The sequence below is a fragment of the Lagopus muta genome, chromosome 14 (assembly GCF_023343835.1).
Source record: "Lagopus muta isolate bLagMut1 chromosome 14, bLagMut1 primary, whole genome shotgun sequence".
Lineage (NCBI taxonomy): Eukaryota > Metazoa > Chordata > Aves > Galliformes > Phasianidae > Lagopus > Lagopus muta.
The window spans coordinates 7,041,003-7,054,073 of record NC_064446.1 but is presented as its reverse complement, the minus strand read 5'-3'; the positions used below and the strand labels follow the sequence as shown (position 1 = coordinate 7,054,073).

The following is a 13,071-nucleotide window of genomic DNA, read 5'->3' as shown; positions in this document are numbered from 1 at the left end:
TTAAGTCCAACAAGAAGTAATAAAGAAAAAACAGAAATAATAATAAAAATCACCAGATTTTTTATAAGATGCTACACACACACTATGTTTATATAATACCCTCTGGTTGAAATATCTGTGGCTAAGTGTCTCAAGCCTGGACATGATTTTTGTGTATGCACAGCATGTGAAATGGTCTGGATCAGTCAAGAAACAGGTCTGGAAATCAGCACAGTCACATGACTTCATATGTTACATGAATTTGGTTTTTTGTTTTTTTTTTTTTGTTTTTTTTTTTTGACAATATGAAACAATTCATTTTTAATGCAGTACATTTTTACAGGTGGTCGTTAGAAAATGCGAGCAGAACAGTACATCAGCAAATAGGAAGGATAACTTGAGGGACTACTGAATATTTGCTAGGTAGGTAGATGCAATTAAGTTTCACTGTACTCAAAAGAATCCATCAACACAGGAATTTGAGATTTTTATTATACACATTCCTGTACTCAAGGTTTGTACTCAAACCTCAAACAGTCAGACTGTTGTACTCAAGGTTAGACCACCTAACATCTTTGCCACAGATGTTTATTGCTTAGAAGACTAGTGCTACCACATTTGTGCATTACCACTACTGGGCTTTAACTTGCTATCTGACATCAGTGGATCTCTGAGCTTCACAGTGATCCCTTTATAGAACTCAGGGTTTCATATGTAACAAAAATTATCATTTGAGTATTTCACAGAAATGGTCATCTCAAACAACAGCAGATAACATAATAGACTTCCCATTACACCATTCAAAGATTGCCACTTAAAAATGTGAAATAAATACTGTATTATGCTCAAGCAACTTGCACACTCAAAATTGCATTCCAGTTACCCCCGATAACAAACACTTTGCATCTCATTTTCACTCTCTCAATATTTTACACCGTTACATTTGTGAATATATCTTCCTGGATACTCACATGTAAAGATCCTTTCAAGACTATTTAGAAAATGTAGCCACTAGTGAGATGGATGATTAAGAAGCCTAGTAGTTCGATATTAGCATGTGGAAAAGGGAAACAGTTTCTATCCATATTTCTATTTTTATCATGGTTTCTTCTGCCCTTAAAGTAGAGCTATTCATAAACTTATCTGCCTTACTGGAGTATTGGAAAAGCAATCTAAAGTAGATTTTTAGTGAAAAAGTATTAGCTGATTAAACCAACTCACAGAAGCAGTGGCTCTTCCTGGTTTTTTTGTTTTGTTTTGCTTCTATATTGTAACTCCTAGAATGAGCGTGTTAAATGAACATGACTACAGTCATGTTAATTGACTCATGCATTTAAATTAACAATTTTTGGCCAAATTAATTTATTATATTTGACTATTCTGGATAAATAAAGGTATACACAAAGTCTTATGCCAGCAGCAAGCACATTACCTGTTAAAGGTTGCAGGTTAAACACCTTTTCCAATCCAATGTATTTAATTTTTGGTTTTCATCCTATCATAAATGAGATATATTTAACAATTACTTGTGAGTATTCAATGCAGTACATCAGCTTTAGTTGCCAGCATCCAAGACTAGCTCTTCTAACAGCTGCTTATTAAAAGTGTGACCAAAAAAAAAAAAAAAGCCACCATAAAATAAATACAAACATTCTGTATTGGAACTCTTTATGACAAAGTCTGTTTCTCAGTGTAAAGCAACAAATAAGGCTAACATTGTTTTTATCATAGAGATAATTATTATTCCTCACCCTAACAGCAAAATTATGGCTATTTGCACACTCAAACAATACATAAACCACATATGCAAACAAAGAAACATTAGAGAGCTTTTAACTGTTTTTTAGACATATTTATGTATAAATACCCATTCCTGTGTAAATAAACATTCCTGTTCACAGTTGATGGCTCCACAGAATCTTAGAAGGGGAGAATGGGATCAACACATTCTGGAGAAAAGCCAAAGCAAGAAAGTAAGCAAAGACAACGTGTAGGTACGATTGAATGAGGCAGCAGCCATTCCTGCCATAACGCAGTGTCCTGAAATTGCCTGCACAGCTGGGGACAGATTAGGGTGCTACTCTGTCTCAGATTCCCAGTTCAAACATTTAAGTAACCACAAGAGAAAGTACTAAGGTCATTGAGATAGCATTCGGGAATTTTTCACAGGCATCAGGATTCAGATAATTCATTAGATTCAAAATTTTTAAAGGAAAACGTTGTAATGCTAATACTTCAAACCTCAACAGTTTGCTGAATACACAATAATACACAAGAGGACAGGGGTTGAAACTCATAGGAAGCAGGGGGGTTGAAACTAGGTGATCATTGTGGTCCTTTTCAACCTAGGCCATTCTGTAATTCTACAATGACAATTTCCAGACAAACGTTAAGGCATGGAGGTGGGAAGGAGTGCAAGAAATGTGTGTGGATTTTCTGCTTCGTTTTTAAATATAAGTCTTAAAAAGTACATTAGTGAAACAGGGAAAAAAGTACAAAAAATAATTGAAAAAATAATTTATTAGATGAGTGGTATGAAGATTATATTATCTGCAGAATATCAATCAAATTTCCATGAGGCATCTTTAATGAAGCATACTCAACCTTTACATGCAAAATCAGAGAATATCCTCAGTTGGAAGGAACCAACATGTATGAAGATGCTACCTTCCTGAATAGAAGGCTAATCAAACATCACTGCTTATATATTACACAGCATTAACTGAAATACTAACGTAACAAATACAAAGAAGAAGAAAAATAATGTTTTGTTTGATTATACATCCATGGTAAGGACTGAGTAACATGAAAGATGAACTGCAAATTCTCAGTGGTGAGAAAAATTATGCATACATATAATTGATATCACTGATGATGGTGGTTATAAGAACTGAAAACACTGATTATAATCAATTTAAATTTGTAAATGGGCAAGAGTTCCTCATTTGTTTTCGAATTGTGAGAACCTCTACATCATGGTTTAAAACATGTTTCATGCTCTAATAAGCCCAAGAAGACTCATCTCTCAATCAGCTGACAAAAGAAGAACTATTTCTTAGACACACCTCCAAAATGCTTGGCCTCAACAGCAGTGTATTATGAGAAATTAATCGTGGAGGGCTGGCCAAAAACCTGATACAGACAGCATAATAAAAGTGCCATTAAAATTATAAAACACAATCTGCTGCAGCTGATGGTATTCTGGTCTTGGGTGGTCATTTAGAGACTAATCATGCTGACCAGTTTCTTTCAACATGAAGACAACACTATCCATTACCCACAGTGCTCAAGAAGAGTCTTTCCTCAAAAGAAAGACATCAGCAGAAAGAACATTTGGAAAATTTAGAGTGAATTAATAAAGGTTTCTAAAGACTACCATATTAAAATTTCCAGTTGTGTAGTTGTACATGAGACAACTTCTATTCAGGGATAAGATGAAGGTGGAAATCAGATTAATAAATTAGAATTTATGAAGCATAGAAAATTGATTAAATAAAAATAGAGTTAGTATTTTTATTCCAGTTTTAGGATTAGTGGCACACAAAGCTAACTTCTATTCTTCACTTTTTAATAGGAAATGGCTAGCAAATGCTAGCCATTCTATCTGTTTGAAATTTGTGACCCATTCTAGTGAACTTGACTGCTAAAATGAAGTCAGTTCTGTCATTTCTGATTTGGAGTAAGTTTGAGGTTTTTTCCTTTCCAATTACATTCAAGTTTACTATGCTGTTCTAAATAATTTATTTCAATGTTATGAAAAGTAGAAATCTCCTTTAATGGAGAAAAACAGTTGTAGAAATACTAAATATACACAAAATCGCATGGCATAATTCATATCTGAATTTCCAATACAGGGTATAATGAAAAGGTACAAAGGGTCTTGTGTTGTGTCAGGATACAGGAGGGAGACAGTACAAGATATTGCAGAAGACCAACTTTGTTTACGATAAATTATCAGGTAGGATGCTAAGAAAGTTTTACAAGGGATAAGGATTTTTAAAATCAGAAAAGCTGGGGACTGAAACGTATCAAAGAGCACTAAAAAAGAGGAGGCAGAGAAAATCTCATTTGATAGTGCTAATTTCTTATTAAGTCAGAAAAAAACTGGAGAAAATCCAGAAGATTATAAGAGGCCCAATGTTATTTCCATAATAAAAAAGCCAAGAGGGATGAATCAGATAACAACAGGCCAACTGCCGAAACTCAGTTCTTGGCAGAATAACAAAACTGCTGCAACTGACTAAGTATGGAAAAATATTTAATGCCCAGTTACATGGTTTTAGAAACAACTGGTCTGGAAAAACGCATGACTTCCTTCCTTCAAAAGGGTAGAAATATTGTTGAAAGTAATCGCCAACATGTAAATAAGCTTAATTTTTGCAAGGCATCAAGATGCTATCACAATTCAGTTTCATATAACATGTGTGGTGAAAAGGGCAGCTGATCGCTCTGAAGGGTTAGTCTGTGAATTCCGGGGGTTTCCTGTTTTGAAAGAATGAACAATAAGGCTACAGTAGAGCCAAGGGAAGCAGCTCTGCAGATAAGCTGTCTACACTTGATGTCTGAATGACCATTTGTAAGCAAACTTATGAAAAATAAGACGGGAGTTTGCTTCAGATCCCATTGTGCATCTATCTAGGTATACAGTGTTTTTTGCTTTATGTCACAGAGTTTGTCTCTTCAAAATAATCGACTGGATGGGCAGGAAGCGAGTGTTCCTATACTGTTGAATGGATGATATAAAAATAATATTGTTTTCAGCATCACTTTGTATTGCAAGGTGAATTTTATTTTTTAAACAGCAAAGTTAAAAAAAAAAAAACAACACTCCCCACCTGATGTATTTATTCAAACTGCAGTAGTGTTTAGAGGTCTTTCTCAAAACCAGAGTCTCAACAACATGAGACAAATCCTGTCAAGTCTGTCTCCTTGAAGAAGTCTCATTTGAAAAAAGACACTTGTAATATGGATTTTTGTTCCTGAACACTTAACTGACCCAAACGAAAGGGAGGAGACGATGTGAAGTAGAATCGAGATACAGTCTTTAATACAATTTTAGCCACAAAAACTCTATTCTAAACAACTGCTAGAAGCAAGGTAGAATTGTAAGAGCTCCATTAGCTGCATCTGAGGGATTTCGCTGTTGTTACCTTTACTTTAAAATGCTCCCAGAAGAACTGAAACAAAACCTTTTCTGGCAAGTTAAGACAGATGGGCTAAACCAAGCACTCACTAATATGTTGAAATAATTTAAACACTTTGAATCTGTAGAAAGCATTTTAAATGAAGTCACTACAAGTACATAAGGAAGTTTTTCTCAGACACAACTTCTATAAAATTTTCATGATGTACTATCAGGAATCTTCAGAGACTGTCATCCAAATTCAGGACAATATGAGTCATTCTATCCACATTTAGTTTTCTAAGCCATCTTGAATACAATCACATTTCAAAGATGGATCTGACTAACAAGTCAAGGCTAAGGAAGCCTGACAGACACGTTCAAGAACAGCATCCTTCTTGAATCTAAAGGCAAAAATGAACACAGCAACAGGACTGCCTTAAAAAGAAAACAAACTGAAGCAACATAAAGCATAAAAAAACACACACAATCATGATTTAGGCAAGTATTCATGAATATATATAAATAATAGAAATAGTTTTAGCCACCATACTTCCCTATCATTGGAAAATACAACAGAAACATCAAATGACATTAAAAGAATACAGACACACTGTTCTGCTTTCTAGCCTGTTTTTACACATCAGTACCTTTCCAATTCTTAGTTTCTTTTTTCCTCTCCCCATTGAGAGCCTCTTCAATACCATCTATGCTTCCTAATTCTTGTCAGCACCAGTTGTATTCTCTCCTGTAGTCATTGTTCACCCAACCAGTTTTGCAGAACCCTCACAGATCCCATGCTTCTTACAACAAAAGATAAGAAAACCTGCCTGCCAAAGCATCTCGAGTTTATCAAGGCCAGATTGTAAAATAGTTAAAATTCCAGCAGTAAAAATTCAAAGAAAAGAGGTCTTCTGGTGGACAGAGTTGAAAAACTCTAAGCAAAGCTTACTCAAGGTTAAGGGGTGTGAGCTAATCCTATTTATTTGTCAATGCAAAGTATGAAGATATATTCTGTTTTGGGACTCTTTGGGTACTTCTTGGTGATTTCAGGTTTTTAGGGTGGGAGGGGGGCTGGTTTTTTTGTTGTTGTTTTTTGGGTTTTTTTTTGCTCCTCCCAATTAGTACCAGAAGCACACATCTCAAAAAAAGAACTCAGGAAATAGCTCTAGACATTAATTGAAGAGTTAGATGCACTTACTGTAAGGGGTACAAAAAAAAAAAAAAATTAAAATTTAAAAAAATAAAAAATCCCTAATATTCTCCAAATAGATAACTTTTGCAATCCATTTCTCTTTCCAGTCACACCTCTCAAAGGCATTACAGACAGACCACTTGATGCGGCTTACTTCAAAATAACAATGCTAATAAAAAAATCTTAAATTGTGAATCATTCAGTGCCACTTACTTGGTGCAACCTATGAGATGTCTACCACTTGGAACTGCCCACGACTCTAGCAATCATTTGGAGAATGCAGCCAATCCAACTGCGCCCCGCAACAGTTTCCAAGGAAACCAGCAAAGACACCGGTGTGGATGGCACGCAGTGGAAAAAAAAGCATGAAAAAGCTGCCGCATTTCCACTTCTTTTTCCCCCAATACTTTGAATCATATATTATGAAATGCTACCAAGAAAAAACATTATTGACAAAAACAGTAGCAAAAGCCAAAGCAGAACTGAAAGGCAATGAACAAGCACTTTTGGCTCCAGTGACTCAGAATGGCTACAACGCCTTCTTAAAGCTTTGCTCCTTATAAACCACAACATGCACCCCTCCCTCCCAGGGAACCATTTAAAGTAAGAGCAGCATCTCATAACAAATAACAGATCTTCTGTTTTGTCCATGCAAAAACTTTAATAAACTGATGTTTGCTCACCTGTGATCAATGCAGGAATGAACTCTGTCATCATGCAGTGAGACAATGATTTTACATTGATTTATATTAGAACTTTAACAATAAATAAATAAATATTACTTCATTGTAAAGGAGGAGTCAAAACTATGCATTAGAAAAACCCTCCCCCTCGCTTTTCTCATCTCATCCCATCCTGTCATTCAAAGCAGAATGTGCCAGGGAAAAAAAATTAAGTCATTCCTCCCACCCTTCATGCTGACACTAGAATTTCATGCCCTAGCTTCTTCTACTTAAAATGTCTCAGAAAAGAAGTGGTCTTGGTGAAATTCATCACCAAGAGCTAAACTGGGCTTCTATTAGTCCAAGACTTAAAACTGAGATTTAATAATACACAGGTTTTGTGACGATAGCACCAAACATCATTGCATTATATATTAGTTCATCTTCTATGGTAATTATAAAGATAAAAGGTCTTTAGCTCATTTATGGGCTACAAGTTCTGATACATGGAGGTTTTCCCTCACAATACCTCTGCACCACTTCTCTGAGTTTCTCCTGAACAAAGATTATTGGTTGTTTCTTAGTACAGAGCCAAATATCAAATAGATACCACATTCCTCAGAATCTAATGTGATCCTGAGGTGTTTTTCTTTCTCCATTCTGAATTCATCAAGAACTCAATCTTTGATCTCCAGAACAGGGAAATACTTTCTGTACAGCAAAAATGCTGCTCTGCCTATGAGGCTGCCTTCTCAAAAAAAAAAAAAATCCAACAGATAGAACAACAACTCTCCTCTCGCCTCACATACACACATCTCACAGTCAAACTACAATCACTGATCTATATTTCTCTATGCCCTCTGACTACTGTATCTGACAGGTCAAAGTTTTTAAGATTTGAAAGGAAAAATCCATGTTTACAAAGACAAATCCGTCATGAAAGCATTAATTACCTTTCATGAAGCACTGAATGCCACAAAACCTGCTTGGTGAAGCTTGGGAGATGGGCTCTTCAAGCTCACTGATTGGTGAGCTGACTGCATAGTGATTTATAACACACTCCTAATTCAAATGATTTTTAATGGTTTCAGTCAGTCTGGCTAGGTCATTAAATTTAACAACTGTGCAGTAGATGCTAAATAGATTTAAACGCAATAACACTTATCAACTATTGAAAAATTTAATGATAATCTAAGATAATAAAATATTTAAGCATTTGAGTAGATCAGATGTTGACAATCAAGTTCTAATTTTAATTACATGTACATCATATTAAATCTTGATGTAAAATAAAATGGCTTTAGAACATAACACTATTTATACTCTATAACTCTTGTGAAAAAGAGGCACAGTGGAATCAACTTCCTGCATTATTAAATAATCTGCTCTGTAAATAAAATGAAGGCCAAATTTTGAAGGCAAGGTGCAGACAACAAAACTGCAATAACCCTTGTTTGCATATGCAGGCAGGATAACTACCTGCTTAGCCATCTGTCTGCAGAAATACCAGGTTTTTATTCTTCGACTCAGAAAACACAGTTTTGAAATTGCACCCTAAAAGTTCATAGAACACAATAAGAAGTAAGATTTATTTTTATAGCCCTCTTACTGTATAGTAGTAAACAATAACAACATTTCTTGGAAATATAAAGATGCAACTCTTCTAGCTTGCCCATTTGCTTTACATCTTTTCCATCTATTCAGACTGCATAGAGGAGGGAAAAAGAATGTGCTTATTAAGAATTTGTATGAGAACAGATTGACCCAAATGTCTGTTACCAAAATAGATTATATTAGCTAGAATGGAATGCATTGCTCCAATGCAATCAGCGACAGACTTATGAAAATGTCAACTCTTATATATACACATTCTGATGCCGAGTAAGTCAAATTCAAGCCTGTAAAATAAATACATTAGAAATACTGTGCTTTGTACTATGAACACAGAATGTAACTCTCACAAAATAATATTCATTGCAGTCAGTTTCTTTCAGTGCTGAACCTCATCACTCTTTCTAGACAGCCAAAATGAACAAACCAGTTTCAAACAGTCCTCTCAGGTCTTTAATCATTAAGATTAGGCAGATAGACAGTAGGTATGATCAATAGTGGCCTCTGATAGACCAGTACATAGCTCCCTATATCTGATCAAATCACCACTAAGCAAAAGAGTAAAGCAGTTCATCTGTCTAAATTTAGAAAAACATAGTCATTTTTCAGACTGCAGAGGATGGGGCAAGTCTTGGCCCTGAAAACCAGTGCCAGACTGGCATTCATTAGAAGGACTCTATGATCCCAGAGGTCTTTTCCAATTCCATGACTTCTAGAATATCAGAAGGAAGCCTTGGACACCAAAATATGCCAAAGCATTTAAGTCTATGAAGCCATTAAACCTGAAGCATATTATAGTCTGCTCTAACAAAGACTGTTAAACTTGCTCTTCTCCATTTTCATATCTTAACCATTTGTCATATAGATTTATTTTAAAGGCATCTCTGTAAGGCTACTATTTTAGTCTCTGTAAGTTTCTTTTACTCTTATCCTCAGTATTCCTATAATTACCCAACATAAGAGCATCAAAATTGCAAGATCTGGATTAAATTAAAAAGTTATTGTAGAGCAGTATCTTAAAAAAAATGAACTCTAGAATGTTGCATAGTGCCATTGAATCATGTGATAAACATACCAGTTGATTTTCATTCAATTCATGTTAGAAAAAATAAAGTAGAAGGAAGAAGCCAAACAAAAATAATAGCATCAGAAAAATTCTGTTAAACATCTGACGATATCTAAACATCTGATTAAAGTATCTAAATAGCTCTTTCCATATTAAACCCATCTCCAAATCTTCAGCATTGCTGGACCATACCTAGTTGCACACATCCTCTTTGTTTTGTCTAGTTATCATAGCAGCTTCAATATGTTGGGAAGCAACTGGCCACCTGGAAACACAATCTGAAGTAATTCAACCTCCACTGAATTATCTCAAATTGAAGACTAGAATGCTTTTAAAGTACTGAATATATACCTTCCACAGTACTAAGTGAGCTCACCATCTAGTTTCATGAAAGCATTTTGTTTCGAAAATAGTGAATTATCCAATTACATTCATTTCAGTCCTGTATCGTTACTTTCTTGCGATCATGTTATATTGAACACATTATACCAACCAAGGGACAAGCTTTGGGATGGTAGATTTATCACAGAACAAATCATAGAGTGGCCTAGGTTGAAAAGAACCTCAGAGATCATTTAGTTTCAACCCCCCTGCCATGGACATGGTTGCCATTCACTAGACCAGGCTGCCCAGAGCTACATCCAGCCTGGCCTTGAATGCCTCCAGAGATGGGGCATCCATAGCCCCCTTGGGCAACCTGTTCCAGTGTGTCACCACCCTCTGCGTGGAAAAACTTCCTCCAATTATTTAACCTAAACCTCCTCTCTCAGTTTGAAAGCATTCTGCCCTCATCTTATCGCTATCAATCCATGTAAACAGTTGTTCCCCCTCCAAAGGGAAGATTAAGGTTAATTAGGTTGATTGTTGATTATAGGCTGTATATAAGGAAAAAGTCTTCCACAGTGAGAGTAGTGAGGCAGTGGAACAGGTTGCCTAGAAATGTGGTTGATACCTCATCCCCAGAGGCTTTCAAAGCGAGGCTGGGTCAAGCACTGGGCAACTTGATCTAGCTGTGCACGTCCCTGTTCATCACAGGGGAGTTGGACTAGATGATCTGTAATGGTCCCTTCCAGCTCTAAGGATACTATCATTCTTTATCAAACATATCCAGGAAGAAAGGAAGAGATCATTAAAGAGTTGTAGGCAGTCCAGACTGCAGTAACCTGACCAGGCCCTAGCTGAGTTTGTGATCTTGAGGGATACAAGCCTGGAAAAGAGTAGAGTCAGGACTCTGAACTTTGGGAGACTGAACTTACGGCTGTTGATGGAACTGTTGGATGGGATCCTCTGGGAAACTGTCCTTAAGGACATAGGAAAGAAACAGAGCTGACAGTATAAGCACGAGTCAGGAAATGAGCAGGGCTGAGCAAGAACCTGCTGGTCAAACTGAAGGAAGTTAAGAAAGAAAGACAGCAGAAAAAAACTGGAACTCAGTATAGTGAATTTATTTATTCTGGAGGACAAATTTAATTCTATAAAACAAATTTCTAAAATGCATGAACTTTAGGCAATCTAATTATAAAATCTGTTTTCCCTTCCAAGGTTTTTCTTATTCTTGCATGGATAAAGAGAGAGAAGCAGTTTCTAATGCTCTCTGAAACTGCAGAAGTAGAATACATCATTAAACATTGACAGGTTCCGGACCTACACAGCCCTATGAAAAGTCAAGCTATTCACATTCATCCTTCTCAATCATACTTCTGGTAGCAAAGGGTGGAATTTCTGTATCCAGATCAGTGACTGGTCAACATTTAGAAGAAAAAACAAAACAAACAGAAATCACCATAGATTATATATACATAAGAAAGTACTTGAAGCTTTTTTACACTGCCTGAAGTGAGTCCACTAGCAGATAGTGCTAGGAATTGGTAATTTTTATTTATTTATTTTAGAGTTTATATAAAGCTAATTTGATTAACTTCTACAGTCATAAGTGAATCACTACGGTCCAACTTCCACACAATCAAGAGAAAATATCTGCTGTAAAAGAGTGAATAATGAAAATATTTCAAATAAAGGACCTTCAGATAATCCATTATGCACCACGTTAGCAGAGAAGTCTCCACATTTTCACATTTATGACTGTATACTAACGTAGAAATAGTCTTGTTAATTACTCCAAATAAGATTATATATAATATTTAAATTTCCACTTCATTAAGCCATAACTTAAACCCCCTAAGTTCATCAAAGCTGTTTGTCTGAGAACAAAAAAGAAAGATTTATTCTTGCTTGAAATAAAAGGAAACTGGATTTTTGTTTTGTTATTTACTTCCATAATAAGAGTTGGTCCATTCTTTCAAAAAGGAATCACTTCAATGAGTTTCAAATCAGGCCATAAACTACTGAACTTTCTAACAGCCCAATTTCCTGGAAAATTTTCTGTAATAATGTGCTAGCAAGTTTGCAAATGAATTCCTCTACTATGCTCTGTTGGAGGCTAGAACACTGGGAAAAGGACATATTCTGTGTGTCAAACAATGCTTTCCTCAGTAATTATTTATGTAATTTAATTATTTCATTGAGGCTAAATTATTAGTGTGGAAGTACATGACTGTTTAAAAAGAAAAGACCAAATTCTTCCACTACCACCTGGATTTCTTCTCCCTCTCCACCTTCCTGCCCCTCCCCCCTTTAGATTTTGTGATTAAACTCTACATATAACAGCATATGCTAAGAAGTCATCTTACTTCTCTCTGAATTAACTCAGAAACAAGACAGGTGAGAATTAGATAATATACCAAATCCTACTTAATTTCTTACTAAGTCAAATGATAGACTCTTACTTGGATTTGCTAGCTAACTCTTCTAAATAGGAAAGCTCAAAACCTCAAGTATACTGTTGTCCTATTAACCATTTCTTGCTTTTAAATCCTTCACATTTCACTGAAGAATAACAATAATAATAATAATAATAATAACAAAAACATTACCTAAACCATATCTTATGACAAAACAGAAACAATTATACCTTGCTAGAAATAAAACCCTAAGCCTGATATCCTGAAGTTGCATACAAGCATGTTCACCTGTACTGGAGATAAACGTATCAGTATGCTGAAAGAAACAACTGTCCTTTATAGGGACAGCATCACCCATGTTGTCCAGATGTAACTGTAGACAACTATTTAAAATAAACCTGAAAATTGTCATAGTTTTCCTTTAGTCCCCCTGCAACTTTTATTTAGTAGCTACAACAGGTTTATGTACTATTAGATCAATTCCAGAACATCTTGTATCATTGGCATTATTCAGGAACTGGAAAGAGAAAACAAATCCGCACAACTCTTTTGTTAGAGTTTCAGTGAAAAACAAAACTTCCTGTAAGAACTCCACAACTTTCAAGTTCAATCATCATACCTTTCTAGTGCAAATCACCTAATGATTTTATTAAATATCATTTAAGTTCTATGTTTAACACTTCATTAAGTTAAAT

The 13,071-nt window shown here is 35.4% G+C and overlaps 1 protein-coding gene across 1 annotated transcript in view; it reads right to left on the bottom strand.

Moving 5' to 3' along the window:
- GABRB2 (gamma-aminobutyric acid type A receptor subunit beta2) overlaps nt 1–7,064 on the bottom strand; it is a 159,975-nt gene extending 152,911 nt beyond the window's left edge. Inside the window, exon 1 of the mRNA XM_048960301.1 lies at nt 6,980–7,064. The gene's annotated coding sequence lies outside the window, so the exon portion shown is untranslated. The remainder of the gene's footprint in view (nt 1–6,979) is intronic.
- Between the last annotated feature and the right edge of the window lie 6,007 nt (nt 7,065–13,071).